The sequence below is a fragment of the Mustela nivalis genome, assembly GCF_964662115.1.
Source record: "Mustela nivalis genome assembly, chromosome: 10".
In the NCBI taxonomy this organism is placed as follows: Eukaryota; Metazoa; Chordata; class Mammalia; order Carnivora; family Mustelidae; genus Mustela; species Mustela nivalis.
Window position 1 is genome coordinate 33,366,996 of NC_139029.1, and position 18,280 is coordinate 33,385,275.

The 18,280-nt window shown below is 51.0% G+C and overlaps 1 protein-coding gene and 1 long non-coding RNA gene across 5 annotated transcripts in view; one reads left to right on the forward strand and one right to left on the reverse strand.

The window, feature by feature from the left end:
- RNF220 (ring finger protein 220) overlaps positions 1 to 18,280 on the forward strand; it is a 224,376-nt gene that overhangs the window by 137,363 nt on the left and 68,733 nt on the right. The gene's annotated exons all lie outside the window — the stretch shown is intronic.
- Positions 795 to 18,280, reverse strand: part of LOC309842721 — a 48,822-nt gene continuing 31,336 nt past the window's right edge. The window contains exon 2 of the long non-coding RNA XR_014299745.1: positions 795 to 1,925. This is a non-coding gene — a long non-coding RNA (uncharacterized lncRNA). The remainder of the gene's footprint in view (positions 1,926 to 18,280) is intronic.

The window sequence follows — 18,280 nt, forward strand, 5'->3', positions numbered from 1 at the left end:
CAGACATAGGTGTGTCTTGCTCCAAAGTCTGTGTCCTTTGCCACTACTTCACATGGTCCCAACACATAACAATTACACAACATGCAGTAGCCCCGTGAAAGTGAGCGGTTACTGGGCTGTTCTGGTCTCCCCCACCACCAGAGTCACCTGTCACCTGCCTCAGCCAGTCTTTTCAGACCTTAGCTTATACCTCATTTCCTGAGGGCAGCTTTCCCCAGCTGCCATTATTCATTCCCAGAACACCTGTCACTGTCCCTTATTTAGTAAATGGTTTGTTTACTGTTTTCCTTACTTGTTGGAAAGCGAGTCCATGAAGGCGGGGCCATAATCCTTTGTTCACTATTTGCCTCAAGCCCCTAGCAGAGCTCCTAGCATAGAGTAGGTGTTCATTAAACATACCTTGCTCAGCACGTCTCCCTTACATAGCTTCACTGGCATCCAATACCCCCACCACGCCTCCCTTGTCCCCACCTTGAAGCAGGACAGCCCAGGCCTGCTCTACTCTGCCACCTCCGCCCTGCCTCTAGAATTTCCTTCCATGGTGGTGGCTCCGGCAACCCCTGGCCCTCAACCTTCCTGTCTCTTGGCTCCCAGGAGTGTATTCACATGTTCTGGCTTTTCTGTGGAAGCAGAGGCATCCCCTCGGCTCTGGCCCAGCAGGGCAGGGTGCTGACAGGAGTAGCCAATAGCCAGGGTACCAGGTTTCCCTTTGCTAAGCTTTTTCCTGGGAGTGATTTAAGGCCCCGAACAGATAAGTGAAGAGCAAACCCGCAATGAAGTCAGCACTCTGCTTATTAAGTGGAAAAAGCTGTGCTCGGCTTATTGAAATGTTCATTAGACAGATATATAGAGATGAGAAGGAGGAAGGGGGGCGGGCAGCACCACAGGATCTGACCAAGCCTGCGTCAGTGAGGCAGGGGGCACCATGGGGGAGACCACCATCTAGCCCAGAAGGAACAGGAGTGGGGGCTGCAGCTGGCCAGGGGGGCCCAGGACGCGGAGGGGCCACAGCTCGGACTCATGGAAAAGAGAGCAAAGGGGGAGAGTCCAGAGCTGTGCCCCCGGAAGCTGCTGTCACTCAAGGGCAGTGGCTGGAGGGACTTGGCCCTAGGTTGTCAGGGTATCCTGGCTCACATTGGAGGACGCTCACTTCTCTGCGTCAGATGTCATTACCTTCGCCTTGGGTGTATAATTTCTGAAGAGCTCTGACCTGTTCACTTGCCGACCTTACGGGCAAGAGGGTGACCTGTGCTTCGTCAGGGAGAATGGGCCTATACAGAGAAGCGTGGTGAAGCGGCCCCCTGTGAGGGAGCCGGATGTCTGACAGGGCCCCCCACTTCCCCACCTACAGCTCCCTCAGCCTTGAGCTCCCTCCAGGAAGGGCTGTCTCTGGGGTGGGACTTGGTGGGGGGCTGGCTGGGTCCCTTCAGACCAAGCCGAGTCATGGTTCCTTCAGCAGCCTCCATGCTCCCTGGCTTCTGTTCTCTTCAGGGCCCACCCAGCTAGTGTCAACAGAGCTCTGCGCTCCAGAGTGGGGTGGCCTTTGACACAGCTGTACCCCCATGCTAACTGTATCCCCTCCTGAGACACAGTGAGAGCTTGTGGGGGAGCAGGAGCTTGTCTGACAGTTCTGTGTCCCCAGCATGAGCGCAGAGCCAGGCCCACAGAAGGGCTTCTTCTCTACACAGTCGAGCTGAGGACTGACTGAGTGAGGGAAAACTCTGCACCCCTCTCGCCCCCTTCAGATCCTGGAAGGGGGAGGAATCATGATGGTCTCGAGGAGCAGGTGTACTTTGGAAACAGGAAAAATAGCCTCAAGGTTTTCCAATATCTTCAGCTTCCTTTCTTGCCTTCATCAGTTTGGCTCCCGGAGAATAGAGGCGGTGGTCACCAAATGGACAAGAAGACAGATGCTAGCAGGAAGCCTGGGAACAGAACAATAAAAACAGGATCTTTAGAGTTTGAATGTTTTCCCACACATTATCTCATTTAATCGCCATTCTCTTATTCAATAAAGAGCTGAACTCTTTTTCAACTCCTGTACCTAGCAAGTCAGCAAGCCGTGTTCGAACCTCCTCTGAAGCCATCTGACCCTTCCCTGCCCCTCCTTCCCAGCGCCACTGCCCTGGGCAGACACCCCATCTGTCACTCGGCCCCAGGCACAGGGGGTCACTGTCGTGAGTGAGACCCTCACTGCCCCTACCCTTGTATAGTGTACGGCTTCACGGAATGCAAACCTTGTAACGATTCTTCATTCATGCTTTCGTTCAGCAAACCATGGTGCCAAGCCAGACGCCCGGGGTTGGAGGGATGAATCAGACTTGAATCTTGCCCTAGAGGAGTTTATGGTCTATGAAGCACTTGTGCAAGGAACCACAATTATCAGTATGAGGGATGTGTGGAGGGGTTAGGGAAGGCTTCCTAAAGACATCTGAGTTGGGTCCTTAAAAAAGAGCTTATGTAGGGGCACCTGGGTGGCTCAGTGGGTTAAGTCTCTGCCTTCGGCTCAGGATGGTTTCGGGGGGTCCTGGGATTGAGCCCCCGCATCGGGCTTTCTGCTCAGCGGGGAGCCTGCTTCCCTTCCTCTCTCTCTGCCTACTTGTTATCTCTTTCTCTCTCTGTCAAATAAATAAAATCTTTAAAAAAAAAAAAAAAAAAAGAGCCTATGTTTACCAAGCACCTGGGGACAAGGTATTTCTTGGCAGACAGCACATGGATTTGGGGCTGAAATCCAAATTGTCCAGCCCTGGAAGGAAATAGTAGAAATTGGTGTTCGAGGTCGAGGAAGGGCCCAAGTCCCGAAGGAATGTCCATGCTATAGCGAAGAGTTAGACCCATTCTGGAGGCATCTAGAGGCCGCTGAAGAGGCAGGATCACCCCACTAGCAGTGGGAGAGGTTGTCTAGAGGGCCAGACTGCAGACCAAAGGCAGGGCCCTTTGGGAGGCTGTCAGGACGGGCCAAGCGAGAGTCAGGGTGCCTGAGCAGGATAACAGCCCTGGGAAGGAGGGGCGGGGATGGGTCAGATGCTTCAGAGGAGGCTTGGACTCAGCGTGATGACCTGCTAGGCACGGGAATGAACGAGGCAGCTTCCGCTTCCCAAGGAGGGAGAGTGCCAGAGCGGCACCTGTCCTGGTGGAGCAGAGCGGGGCGCCCTGGGAAGAGTGGCCGCCTCAGCCCATGGGGTAGTCTCTGCCTTCCATGCGGAGGCAGCTGTCACCTGCTCCCAGGCCCTGACGACTCCATTTTCCCAGCTCCCTCCCAATGCCTCACTGACTTTGGAGGTGATTAGTAATAAAACTTTAACAAGCATCCATAGGTGCGTCTCCCTGTCACTTTTATGAGGCCATTTCCTGAGCAAAGATATAGGGAGGCCTTCAGCCTCTCCCAGCCATGTTGTTGCTGCCACTGTTTCAATCTGCGCCTCAGACTCAGCGGGTCCCAGACAACCACAGGGGTTAGGGTGCGGGAGGTGCCTGGAGGGAACTGGAACATGCTTAACCCAAGGAAGCCCCAAAAGGCAGCTCCCTAGGAGGACCCCAGCGGTTCTTCCTACGGACTGGAAAGCATTGCTAGAAAGCTCGGGGCCATTTGCCCTGCTTGGGCCGTTATAAATCAGAAAGGGCCTCCTTTCTCCCACCCTCCCCTCCTCCACCCCACATGTCCCCTTCCGGCCTTGTCCTAGTGTTTCTTGAGTCATTCTATCAGTGTGAATTTATCCTGTGCCACCACAGAAAGATGTCGGGGAGCCAGTCAAGAATCATACTTGCTCCCTGCCCTTGGGTAGCTGGTGACCTGATTGGGGCCCACCAGGTAACCAGAATACACTGGGATCGAGTTTTTACAGGCCCGAGGACAGCGCTATAGTGGGATTCCAGAGAATGGAGCAGGAGCCCTTCTAGCTTCGGGATATTTCCCTGGGAAGGGAATGATGGGTCAGGGTCTTTCCAGGCCAGAAGGATTTCGTGAGCTGGGGAGGAAGGAGGCAGCCCCTTCTTTCCTGGCATCATCCATGGCCCACATGCATAAGGCCAGGCCGGGCCCCTCTGCGCTAACTGGGCTGAGCTGAGCCCCAGGCAGACCCCTCCATACACACACACCCCACACAGCCCGGGCTGTTGGACCCCTGCTGCTGGAGGAGGCTGAAGTGGCACAGTGACTGCGGAGAAAGGCGCTCTAGCCCAAAGAGCTGAGAACTCAGGGGCGCCATGATTTCCTCCCAGCCGTGATGGCGCCTGTTCCGAGGCCATCCAGGGAAACGGGGCCAGCTGAACAGGAAGAGGGGAAGCTGCTACATTTGATATTATTGACTCCTTCCCCATCCTTGAAATTCCCTGTCACTGGGCTCTGTGACCCTTTTGTGTCCTGCCATGTGCCATAGGGCTAAGATATCTTTGATTGGACAGACGTGGTTTCACATCTTAGCTCCTGACAGGGGATTCCCTAACCCGAACTGACTTACACTCTCTGAGCCTGGATCTCTGTCTATAAAATAGAGACAGAGCACCTTCTTCAAACGGGGAAGTTCAAATGCAGGATAAGTATTGGGCACCCAGGACAGCGTTGCGGGAAACCTGTCTACTTGGTTTGTTCCCCCTCCACATACCTGTTCTCCACCTCTTTGATTGTCCCTTCTGTCTCTTTTCTGGGCTCCTTTCCTTCCACAAGCCCCTCGGTCGTCCCCAGGGCTGTTGTGCCCCCCATCTGTGTCCTCTCCTCATGTTTGTCTCCTGAGCTGGGGACGCACACTTCTAGGTGTCCACTAGTTAGCTCAGTTCAATGTCTGTTAGGTGCCTGTCCTGTGAGAGCTCCACTGACCCCCGTGAGTTCAGAACTGCAGCCTGCCTACAAGGACTTCCCATCCTGCCAAGTCTTCCCCGATGGCATCAGTTTCTTCTGTGAAGTTATGATTGAGGTCATATGATAAAAATGGTGGGAATAGAGGTTGAATGGGGGACTAGAGAGTGTTACTAGTTAGAAACAGCTGCAAGAGAAACAGTTTTTAAATTTCCTCTCCCTTCCATCCATGTTATTGCTGTTCTTGTTTGGATCACTGTCTACTCCTGCCTGGACTATTGCAGTAGACTTCTAATACACTGGTTTCAATCTTGGCTCCAGGACATCGTGACTTTCCCGATGGGGTAGGCTTTTTAAAATCTGATGCCTGGATCTCTCCCCAGAGATGTGGATTTGGTTGATCTCTGTGTGGCCTAAGCATCCTCACTTTCAAGGTCCCCAATTAATTCTGTTGTGCCGCCGCCAGAGTTGAGAACTACTATTCTGCCCTCCTGCCTCTGCGTGCATCCCCAGTAATCTGCTCTCCACCCTGCAGGGACAAGTTTGGTTGTGCTGTTCCCTTGCCTACCTGCCCTGCAATCTTAAATTCCCCCAGGACTAGGGACTATACCAGAATCTGCTGAGTATCCCCAGGACCCAGCATAGAGCCCTCCGTAGACAGTGTTTAGTCTGCACTCAATGAATGAGTGAATGAATTAATGAGTCAGTAACCAACCAACAAACAAACTAGCAGTCTATGGGTGAATGACAGCGGTTTACCACTAAGCCAGGAGAATAAGGCCAGATGGGCCAGATCTCGAAGCCTGCGGAGGAGGCTGGGCAGGGGGAGAGCGGGAGTCAGGGAGGAGGCAATGAGAGGTCAGAAAGGCAGAGTTTCCTGAGAGGTGAATTATCAGTGGGACCACCATGGGTCGGGTAAGCACCTCAGCCTGGGAGTAATGGAGTTAGGGAGGAAGGCCCAGGCAGAGCCAGGGAGAGCGATGGGCGCAGCTCACTCTGCCCCCAGGAAGTGCAGGCTGGGGACAAGCAGGCAGGAGGCAGCAGGCCATTCCTCAGCGGCTAATGCCCCCAGCCTAACCCAATTCCTTCTCCCTCAGCCCAGGCAAGGGGGAGGTTGCAGGGAGGGCAAGCATGCCCCGCAGCTGGGAGGGTGGGGGCCCGGCTAGAAATGCAATCAGGAGTTCCACTTCTGTATTAGCCTGAGTTCCCTGTTGCAGCTGGCAAGGCTAGCAAAGACTGTGGGTTGGGGCTGGAGCAGAGATGCTCCTGGGAAACCTCTGAAGCCCTCCCGCCTGGCCCTCCCTGGGCACCGCTCGGACTTGATCTGGAGACTCCTGTCCCCTCGGGCTGAGCCAGTCCTCCCGCCCAGCAGGCTCCCCTCATCTCTGAAGCCCCAGTGCCACGTCAGGTGCATGCCCCCACTGCTGGTCCTCACTCCCCCGCCACAGCCTCTCACCCTCCCTCTCTGCTCCACATTGATATAAATGGAGGCTTCAGCTGCCTTTAAATAGTCCGATCTATCAGAGGGGCACACGCTGCCCATAAATCTGCTGGGGCTGATGGCTCCCTAAGTGGACTGATGGGAGCTATTTCCGGCAAGGTGTTCAGTTACTGTGCCCCTCCCATCCCTCCCCCCAGCTTGCCCTTCCCAAGGGGCAGGGACCCTTTTTGTCATCTGGTAATTGGCGTTTTTTTCACTTGCACTTGGTCCTACAGAGGGAGTGCAGCGCCCTAGCCTGGCCCCTAACCCGATTAGCATTGGCTTTCAGAGAAGGCCCCTCTGGAGTCAACCTTCCTGTTCCAGAGATCAAGATCGAGCTGTTGGCTCAACAAGGAAGGGGGCCAAAGTGGGAGGAGGGTGCCCAGGGGAGCCAAGACTAAGTGTTGAGGGGGAGTGGAGTGTGGATCAAGTCCCAGCCCCACTCTGGCTAAGCCTGCCCGTTTCCCAGGCCCCAGCCTGTAGGACAAGGAAGGGATCATTATCAGAAGATAGGCTCCAGAGTTGGGGACCTCCAACCTGACGGGGTCAGATCTATCTCCCGCTCCCGTCAAGGCTGCCTTGGGCTAGCCTTGAGCTTTCCTTGTCTAGAAATGACCTAGTAGGAGATAGGGTCTCTGCAGACAAGTGGTATGGATCTGAAACAGAGCTGGAGAAGCCTCAGGGCTGACCGTTACGGTCTGGGGGGGTCTGTGCAGGAGCACATACATTACCCTAATTCGGAGGGCAACTTACTAATGGATAGATTTCCCTGAGGGAGGAGAAAAGGCCTCTAGAACTCTGCCTGGCCTCCTGGCCCCAGAGCCCTGCTTGGGGAGACAGAGATGCCCTTGGAGGTTACCCCAGTGGCCTCTGGTCAAGAGGTCACTATGTCACTCAGAGAACATCACTAATATAGCTCTGTTTCCAACCCCATCCTCACTGCTTTCCAAGGGCAGAGAGCTAAGCCAGCCTGATCGTATGGGCCTGGGCCCTTGCCCCTGCCAAGGACTCCTAGAATGTTCCTAAGGTTTTTGTGTCTAAAGGGGAGAAACAGCCAGAGATGGTGAAGTACAGGGAAGAACTGGTGGAGAATTATCCTGGAATATGTCCCTAGAGCACTTGTCATTCTCTCTCTCCTGAAACCTGGGCTCTCAGGAATGATATTGAGTGGGTGGGTTTGTGTTCCTCATCAAGGTGCAGGAGGTGGGAGTTTCCTGCTATGGACTCTGGTTAGGGAACCAGGAAGATTCCAAACAGAAGGTGTGGAAAAATACTATTTTGAACAAAACAAGATTTTCATATTCCAGCAGCCCCATTTCTGACCAGCTGCTGGGGATCCGGACATAGCAAGAAGGTGGAGGGAAGAGCGTGTGATGAGGTTCCCAGCGGGGCGGGATCCTGGAGCAGGGAGACAAGCTGACCAGAGCCCCCAGCCAGAGCTGCAGACCTGAAGGGGACCATTTCTCCTGCCCCACTCATGGCAGTGATAGACAGAGCCCTACGAAGGATATCAAGAATGCCTAATACCATGGCAGTTGTGTAAGTCACCGAGAGCATTTCCCAGTGATCTTTCAGGAGGCTTGGAAAGAGCCTACACTTCCTGGGGTAGAGATGGGTGGGGGTAGCCTTTGTTTAAAGCAATCCAGAGAGAGTCTAAGGCACCCCCAAGACCACAGGGGTTGCCTCAAAGAGCATAAACATGTGGCCCCTCCCTGCATTCATCCATTCATTCATTTGCTCATTTAGTGCACTCTTGCCACCAGCAACTGTATAACCTGCCCTGTGCTGGTGACCAAAGGTGGAGAAACTAACCAGGCCCCGTTCTTGCCCCCACGGAGCTCAAGTCCAGTAGAGAGAAACAGACCTGTAAACACAGATCATGTAATCCTGCACGTGAGGGGTGGTGCAAGCCCAGAGGCCCCAGGCTGAAACCAGTCCACAGGGCCCAACCTGGACCCACCACTCCGGACTCCACCTGGACTCCCGGACATCCCCACTCATTTGACCCTCGCATCTCTCAGATGCAACTTGTCCAAAATCGAACATGTCCTCTGTCCCCTAGTCGGTTCCCTCTTTGGTGTCACTCACGCATGGCGCCACAGCCAAAATTACAAGCCATCTTAGGTGGCTCCACAGCCCACTGGCAATCCATCAGAGTGTTCTTTTTAACAGTGTAGGTGACACTATGCCACCCCCCTGCTGAGAACCCCCAGTGACCGTTCCTCTCACTCAGGATAAAATCCTGACTGTGGCCATAACATTCAATAAGAAGAAGAAACATTTGCTATGAAATAAGCATGTGTTATTTACATGCGTTACCGCCCGTAGGTGTTTGTGTACCTGTTACTGTCTTTCCCACTTGTGATCTTAAGAACACCGAATTTATTTATCTTCATTCTCTTTGGATAGATGCACTGTTGTTACCCTGGTGCCTAGCACAGTGCCTGACACGTGGTAGATGTTTAATGTCTGCCCCATAAATGAATGGGCAAATGTCAAATGGGATATCCCCGCATGGAGAAAGACCTCAGAGAAAGGCACTAGTCTAACAGCTCTGCAGAATTTAGAAAGTATTCCTCTGCAGCTCTTGCCCTCCTGGACCTCTGTCCAGACCGATGACAGTCCTAAACAGAGAGCAACCAAGGCCACGTAACTAAGACTGATGAGCACTAGACCACGTACTCATAGGTGCCCCATATTTGAGCTGGGTCTTAACAGATGAGAAGGATGCCCAGGCTGGCAACCCATGAGAATGAAGCTGAAAAGATGGAGAGAGAAAGAGGCTTGGGGCTGTCCACCTGCAGAAGGCGGGGGTGGGGGGGCATGCGTGGTCACTTGGGCCAAAGTCCCTGCTCTCCCCAAAAGACTCACTGTGTGGCACAGAACAACCCATGCCCACTCTCCACGCTTTTATCCCTCTCATTTATAGACCGAGATGAGAGGGTAGATGGAAAGATTTCTGAGGGTCATTCCTTCTTGAATATTCTAGGATGCTATAAAAACAGTTTGGGTCCAAACTGATTGGACCTGGAAGCCCAGCTGAGGAGCCTGGCTTTGGTCTTGTTATCAGAACGGTTTCTAGGCAGAAAAGTTTGTCTTCAGAACTTGTCCCACTTGAGGACCAGAGGCAAAACTTCCTTCCTGCCCTCCGAACAGACCTTGAGGTTTTTGGAAAATTGATGAAGAACAAAGACTTCACTTGCGGGCAGTCTGTGGTGTGTGAAGCTACAGAGAGGTGACTAGGGCCAAGGCATCGTCCCCCCAGGGAGACTCGGGAAAGGGGCTTTTGTCTGTTTTTAGACTAGCCTCTTTCCCTGCCACACTCTCCCCAAAAATTATTATAAAGAATTATTGCCATTAGTACGTCTTTCCTACTGAAAGGAGAAAATCGCCTCATTCATAATTTATACCCTCAATTACTATTAATAAAGAAATATTTCAGCAGAAAATCGCCTGGGAAAATTACACGTAACATTGCATTAACATTCTATTTGAACATTTTCATCACATTTGTTATAGAGTTAATAAGAGGGATACGGTCCCCTGACTTCTTCATGAAATTATGGGCTGACGATGATAGTTTAATCTTTTAGACTTTATATAATATATTCACTTTACTAATTGAGCTATCCAAGGAGCAGTTAGAGATGTTCTTAAACGTGGAGACAGAGGAGTCAGGGCCATGACTTTGCTGCCAGAGGCACCGCCTGTCAGGGTGGGGCTGTGGGCAAAGCCTGCTGACTTAGGCTCGCTAGCCTAGAACCCCACCCTGGCAGAGCCCAGGATCTTTGCACGACCTCCAGGGGTAGCAGCTGGCCTAAACCCCATGGGCAGGTGTTGGGGTAGGGGGCTGCTGAGTAGAGAACAAGAGAAAAGGGAGAAGGGAGGCCATGGGGAGAGGAGAAGAGAAAAGGAGGCAGAAGGGGCATTCCTTTCTAGACCCTTTCTTCCATAGTCATTTACTTAGTTGCCTTCTGCTTTTGTTGTCCTGAGTCCCAAGAGGAGTTTAGCCCCATGATGATTTGTGGGATGGCACGTCATGGTGGTTCTAGATACCAAGAGCTCCTGGAAGACCTGGCATCCTTGGGATAATCCCATGAAGACCCCAGAGACAGGTGCTGGAGAAGGTGGAGTCCTGGAGGGCCAACCTAGCACAAAGGAAGGAGCTGTGTGTGTGTTTATTTTTCCAGGTCTTAACAGAAATGATGGGTGTATATTTTGGGGAGGAGAGCTGAGCCAAATTAAGACAATCATTTGTAACTGCTTTCGTCAATGTGCTTTTCCATCTATTGTCTCAGAGAACGCCCAGCAAAGTTGGGAGACAGACCTAGCAAGGGGTGCAGTTCCGACTCCTGACTCAGCTCGAGGGTCACCACCATGGGAGCTTTTCTTCCCCGTCCCCCTTTCCCCGTCACCTTTGATGACGGTACCCTGATTGGTTTGTGGGGTAACGTTTATCGCTTCCTCAAATTGCTTGTTTTCTTTCCTACTAGAATTTAAGCGGTTTCGCCCTGCACCTAGCACAGCAATCTGTACATATTTGCTGGGCTGATGGAAGTGAAGCAAAGGACAGTCAGATGGCATTGCAGAGATCACGGAGTTAGAGCAGAGAAAAGACTAGAATCGAAGTCTCCTCCATTCTGATTCCTCTCCGATTCTTGGCATCTCTTCCTACCTTACTCACCCAATATATCCGCCAACAGGACTCTGTTCAGAATACTTCCCACCATCTTCCTTGCCCCTGTGGTCAGGCAGGCCACTGTCGTCTCCCACCGCACTCCTTTCTTGCCCTCCGACAATCTGTTCTCCACATAGCGACCAGAGTAATCCTTTACAATGTAAGTCAGATTGTATCGCTCCCTGCTGCAAACTTTTCCAGGCCTTCCTGTCACACTAGAAGAAAACCCAGTTCCTCATCCTGGCCTATAGGACCTCATGATCTGGTCCCTGGCTCCTCTCTGCCTCCATTTCCTGCTCCTCTCGCATGGGTTCTCTCCACCCCAGCCACATCAGCCCCACTGCTCCTTACTACGCCAAAGCATATTCCCCATCAGGGCCTTTGACCTTGTTTCCTCTGCCTGAAACATTCTTCCCACAGGTTCTCAGGAGTCTCTTGCCCACTTCATTCAGACCTTTGCTCAAATGTCACCTCTTCAAGGAGCCCTTCCCTGACCGCCTGCCATTGCTCTCCGCATGTCCTTGCCCCGCTTTGTCTTTCTTCATTGCACCTACCCCTATCTGACCTCCTATTCCATTTTTATTTGTTTTTTTCCATTGTCTGCTTCCACTAGTGGAAGTTGAGTTCCGTGTTCACTGTTTTACTTCCAGAACCTGGAACAGTATCTGGAACACGGTAAGTGCTCAATAAATTTACTCAATGAATGAATGAATGAATGAACGAATGAATTTATTTTTGTTCCGCTTTTCTCTGCACACAGCCTGTTAATGTGATCTCATCCACTCATATGTAAATGCTACTCCAGTAAGCCAATGGCTTCCAAATCTCAACTTTAATCCACATCAACCGCCTGAGCTTCCAATTCACTTTCCAACCACCCACTGGACATCTCCCCATAAAGATTCTTAAAGCACAATACATATCATTTTTCTCCCTCTTTTCATTCCCATCTCATTAAATGGCACCACAATCTTAGATGTCCAATCCAGAAACCTGGGATCATTTTTCCTAAAGGTCTTATTTTTAAGTAATCTCTGTACCCAACGTGGGGCTCACACTTACAACCCCAAGATCAAGAGTCACAGGCTCTACCAACTGAGCCTGCAGGGCACCCACCCCCCGCAATCATTTTGAACTGCTCCTTCCTTCTTACTGGTATGTCCATTCAATCACCCATTGAATCATCCATTCAAATTCTGTTAACCCTACTCTCAGATCTAGCCAGCTCTCTCCAAGGCTCTTAGCCTAATCCAACCCAGGGCCATCACGTCTCCCCTGAACTACTGCATCAGTTTTAGCCGGTCTCCCTGCCTTCAGTCTCCTTTCCCTCGAATCCATCCTCTACAGGATGTTTTAGGTTTCATCTATAACATAAATCTTGGAGTCAGAAATAATGTTCAGGCTTTTAGCTTGAGGAATTAAATGATAATGATTCCTATCACACTAAATGGGAGAAGAGGCAGTCTGGAGACAGGAGACATTTGACTGCCTTTGTGGCATTTTTTTAGCTTGGCCGTGTCCTCCCACTAGGTGGCAGAAATCAGCTCATCCATCCCTGTGTCCTCCGCGTCCTCAGCACCCAGCACCGTGCCTGACACAGAGCATGGGCTCATGAACCTTTATTGCATGCAACTGTCACCCTGAAATTCATTAGGAAAGGGACTCTTTTTGAAATCCATGTCTCGATGGCACCGCACCACTTCTATTATAATATTTATCATGTTGTAATATAATTTCTGTTTCCTTGTCTGACTCCTTGGTAAATGGTGAGCCCCTCTTCCATCAGACTTAATCTCTCCCTGGTACGTTTCAAAATCTTCTTTACTGGTCCTTCTACTCCTCCTGACCAGCCAGACTCCACGGCCAACCACCCAAGGCCAGCCATTCTGCCAGGCCCATTTTCTCCAGCTCAGCTACTTCTCAGCTCCCTGGGTGTCTGTGACTCACTGCCTCGAGGGTAGCTTCTGATCTCTACCATCAGCTACTGCCACTAAAGATTTGGGTCATTGTCACCACTCCTCTCTACAATACCAAGTCACCATGGCTAAGTGAAATGCATGTCCGTAGCATTTTGTACTCTTGCTGTACTTGCAGAGAGATGCTCATGAGGAAGGATGATGGGGAGCTGATAGAGTAAATAATAAAGGAAAGGGTCCTCCAGGCTGAAATGAGGTTGGGTGAAATGGACGAGGACATGGAGGCTTGAAAGAGGAGTCCTCTAGGAGCTCGCGGAAGAAAGCATGGAGGAGAATGGCCAAAAAAGAGACTGAAGAGAAAGACAAGCAGCAGCATGTGGGTTGGGGGGAGCTTAGACGATGATTATGACACAAACTGTATAATTATTATTATGGTAGTAATAATAGCTACTATTAATGGAATGCCCAAAATGTCCTAGGTGGCTGGCCAAGTGCTTTCTGTGCATCATCTCATTTCCCCTTCACTAGAACCCTACGAATCAGGTGCTAAGTAGTTTGAACTTCATCTTGTTTATCCTAAGGGCATGGGGATCCACTGAAGGCTTTGAAGGAGGTGGGGGTTGCCTGGTCAGATTTGTGTAGGGCCTGCACGTGGAACACTGCATGCAAAAGAGGGAGATGTTGGGACCAGGAAAACCATGAGGTAGGTATTGAGCTATTGGTCCATGGGGACACCAAATCAGAAAGAAGAGAACAGGCCAGAATCTATGAAAGGAAGCTAAAGATGGGCATCAGAGAAAGCGAAGCTGAACCAGGGCAGAGTCCTGAGTTAGGATCAGAACTGAGTTTGGGGGTACCTGGGTGGCTCAGTGGGTTATAGCCTCTGCCTTCGGCTCAGGTCATGATCTTAGGGTCCTGGGATCAAGTCCCATGTCGGACTCTCTGCTCAGCGGGGAGCCCGCTCCCCCCCAACCCTCTTTCTCTCTGCCTGCCTCTCTGCCTACTTGAGATCTCTGTCGTAATAAAAAATAATAATAAATAAAATCTTAAAAAAAAAACCTTGAGTTTGGAAGGAGACCAGGAGGAGTTCCTACTGGCTAGTTTGAGTTTCAGGTGTTTACATCCACTGACAATTGGATATGAGAGTCTGATACTCCCAGGAGAGCTCCAGGGTAAAGATACAAATTTAAAATCAACAGAATGTAGACGGCAGTTGCTTCCAAGGAAATGTATCCCCATTCGGGACAAAGAGCTGGGCTTCATCAACCAGCGGTTGCTTACCTCCCAGAAATCATTCCTCAATGTCCCCCCAGAATTATTCTCCCCTCTGGCCATACTGTAATTCTGGGCTTTCTCCAGCTAGACCTTGCTGGTCCACCTGCAGGCTGTTTCCTGGCTCTCCCCACTAGTTCTAGTTCTGAACTGTCTCTTCCCTACCCTCTTCATGGCTAACTCCTACTTGTCCTTCAGATCATATTTAAAGATCAAGCTTTAAAGATAAGTCCAGGAGAACATATGGTTATCATGTGCTTTCTGTAACCCGCAAGTAGGCCATCACTTTCCTCTTCCTGCTCCAACTGAAGAGGATTGGGGAGCATGGACAAAAGCATCCCAAGGATTCACATGATTCCTTAATAAATTTACTTAGGGAAGCCGGATTCGGACAGTTCACTGGCCTCGGGGCCCAGAAGCCTAAAGCCAGGCCCTTAGGTACTATTTTGGGAGGACAAGGGAACAAGAGAGATCACCCAAGACACCCTGCCATTAGGGATTTGGCAAGTTCATTCTTCATTTTATTTATTTATTTATTTTTAAAAGATTTATTTATTTATTTGACAGACAGAGATCTCAAGTAGGCAGAGAGGCAGGCAGAGAGAAAGAGGGGGAAGCAGGCTCCCTGCTGAGCAGAGAGCCCAATGCAGGGCTCTATCCCAGGACCCTGAGACCATGACCTGAGCCAAAGGCAGAGGCTTAACCCACTGAGCCACACAGGCGCCCATCATTCTTCATTTTATAAGCACATTTGTTTGCTGTATCTTAGATGCTGTTACCACCAGGGAAGAGGCGTCCTAGGTGCTTACTCAGACCCTATGCCCACTCCCATTGTATCATTGTCCACACCGTGTTTTTATTACCTGTCTCTCGCCCTAGTCTGAGAGTTTCTTGGCACCTATTTGTTTCATAAATGAAATAATTGTGCCCCCACAGTGTGCCATGCTCCATGATGGGGCCATCAAGTTGACTAGGACAAGGGCCCTGCCTTCTAGGGGCTGGAGAATATCTGTTTCATTTCAATGAATTACCGTAGATCATTCCGTCATAGTCACAAGGGCTTTGCAAGTCTTGGCATACACATAATTTCCTTTGATCCTCAGAGCAGCTTGGAGGGAGGTGGCAGATAAGGCAGAGATTTGTTCCCAGACCCTAGGTACCAGGAAGAATGGGGGTTGGGGGACAGGGGCTGCCATCTTTGTTGTTGCAAGTTCACCACCTGAAAGAACAGAGACAGAGGCCATGGGACGCAGCAGTCCTTCTTTCTCTGGGGCTCCTAAGGGCAGAAGTTTGGCTGTGGGGCCGGGTCTTACTCCTTTTTCACTCCGTCTTGAGGACAGTGCCTGCCCTGGCATTGGGCATGGAGGATCTCCCAGCCCTATTGCTCCCCAGCCTGACAAAGAGAGGCGCTCAGGGCTACAAGAGGCCACTGGCTGGGCTCTGCCTTGAGCTCCCAGCCCAGCCAGGACAGGATGGGCCCCAGTGTAAACCGGAATCGCCTTGTAAACAGCTGAGCAGCTGGGCTCCATCTTGGCGGGGGAGCCCCAGCAACGACCCAGCAGGACAGCCCCAGCCCAGCAGGGCATTGTCCAAAGAAAAAGGTGGGGAAAAAGCTGAGTAAACAAAGAGGGCTGGCCAGTGTTTCAGTCTCTGACTTGTTATTTCAGCCGGACCGTGGCTGTGCTGACTGTGGAGCGGGGTTGGGCCCGGCCGAGCTCGAGTCTGAGTAATCTTCCTCACCACATCTCCTCTCCTCTCCCTCACCTCAATTCACTCTGCCTTCTCTACTCTAGGCTCACTTCTGGGAAAAGGGCCAAAGACGGAGACTGCAAACTAGTGAGGCCAGGCTTCGGGAGCCGATGGGAGGGTTAGGAACTGGCCATTTGCCAAGTTTCCACGCATCCATGGGGTTGGGTCCAAGGTGCTGGGAGAACATAAAGCAGAGATCCAGGCAGTCAAGACAGCTTGAACTACCTTGTCTCGGATTGTCTCGGATACCACTACTCAGCTTCTACAAAGCAATGTCACCTTCACCTTACAATGATCTTGATCCCAAGTTTCCATTTGGAACCCTAGGACTGTCCTTCCCATCAGCTGTCACATCCCGGCCATCCCCAGTCACTGCCCAAGTACAAGCTCCTACAGTCTTCCCCCTAGTGTTTTCATCCCCAAATTACTAAGCACCCCTTCCCCCTGGCCCTCTGCCACCTCCCCTCCCAGCTTTTCCCTTCTGCCCCATGAAGCCCCCAGGCAATTCCACACAACCTCAGCTTCTGGATATTCCCTCTATTTCCCATCCCGCCGGAAATACAGCTCTCTGCAAAGGCCTCGTCTACAGCTCTTGTCTGCAGAGGCTACGGACTCTTCTGGATCCCAGCTTCATGCTCCCCTCCTGCACACTTCAGGCAGCCACTGGTCTACCCTCATGTAAAGACAAAATCCCTGTTCCCTTCAAGCTCTTGGTATTTCATCAGACTACGTCTCTTTGCTATCTTTGTCATCTACTGATTTCTTTGTTGTTCCCCAAAACGTACACCTATATCAATCTTCTCTCACCCATTCCTTCCCTCATCTTAGGGGGTCTCAGGGCCCCCCAAATGATGAGCCACCCAGTTCCCCTAGTTCTCAGACTTGACCACCTCATCTTCAGCGGTCTTCACTACCACTTTATCTGTCCACCCATGATCCCATGTCATTCATCCATTGAACACGTGTTTATGAAGCACCTAGCCATGTCCTCAGCCCTGGAGAGAGAGTGCAAACAAACCCCTGCTGTTATCAAAAGCTTTTGTGTTTGAGGCAGGAAACAAACAATGAAAAAAATACTGAGTAATTAGCGTGATCGGTACTATGAAGGAAATAAACAGCCTGCTAAGATAGAGTCATGGTGGGAGGGACTTCTCTATGTAGAATGGCCATGGAAAGGGTTCCTCCATGACATTTGAGCTCAGAACTGATGGAGGAAATGGGGCCAGGCATGCAAAGAAGAGTCCCAAGAAAGGGAAGAAGTAGGAGTACTCAAAGACCTGATAAGGAGGCCAGAGTAGCTAGAAGGTATTAAGGGGGAAATGGTACAGGATGAAGTCAGAGAGGCAGGAAGGAGGCAGGAAGTAGGGCCTTGTAGCCTATGGCAAGAAGTTTGGGCATATGCTACAGGGGAGGCTATATGAAGGTCAAGTTATTGGATTAAAAAACTGCATTACCATGGGGTGCCTGGGTGGCTCAGTTAGTGAAACGACTGGTCATGATCCCAGGGTCCTGGGATAGAGTCCTGAATCGGGCTTCCTATTTGTCTTCTGCCTGCTGCTCTGCCTACTTGTGCTCTCTATCTCTCTGTCAAGTAAATAAAATCTTTAAAAAACAAAAAACGGCATTACCTCTGAATATTTTCCATTCCAGCCACCTATGCTTTCCTGTCTCTCACACCCAGACTCCTGCTTCACCTCCTAACCGCCTCCCATGGGAGGGGCAAAGATAGCATCCAGCAGGTCCCACCCTTGTATCCTTGGCCCGTGATTGGTTCCCGGTAAGGGTTGTTTGCATGAGGGAATGAATAATCAAATAAATTACAGTTGAACATCTCCCCTTTGACCTCATGAAGCCTTCTGGTACCCAATTCTAATGTTTTCTCCCAGTGTATCAGCACACCCTGTTCATTATTTCTTTACCAGGACTGAGCCGCTGACCTCTTTCTCACCTGTGCTCCTCAAGCCCTCTGCACCTGTCCTGTGATACTACTTAGCAAAACCTTATCTCTGGATCATTGCCACAGTCCATCTCTATGCCCATGGCTGAGAGCTGGTGAGCAAAATCACACAACTATACAGACCTGTCCTCCACATCATCTGAGTCTCGGATGACTCCGTGTTGACTCAACTTCTGTCCCTCGACCACTCTTGCTTCCTACTTTATGTAGAAACCCAGGATACCTGACATCCCTCAACTTTGAGCCTAAACCTTTTCTTCTCTCCTTCTCTCTTCCAGAGGCACACCTCCTCTTGTTCTAGACCAAGCTTCTCTGCCTTCTTCCAAGTTTCCTGCGATCTGATCTCTACCTTGCCCTTCTCATGACCCTTCCTTCTGTGCCTTATCCTTTAACACCAAACAGTGTTGTACTCCGTAACCCACGTAACTAATGT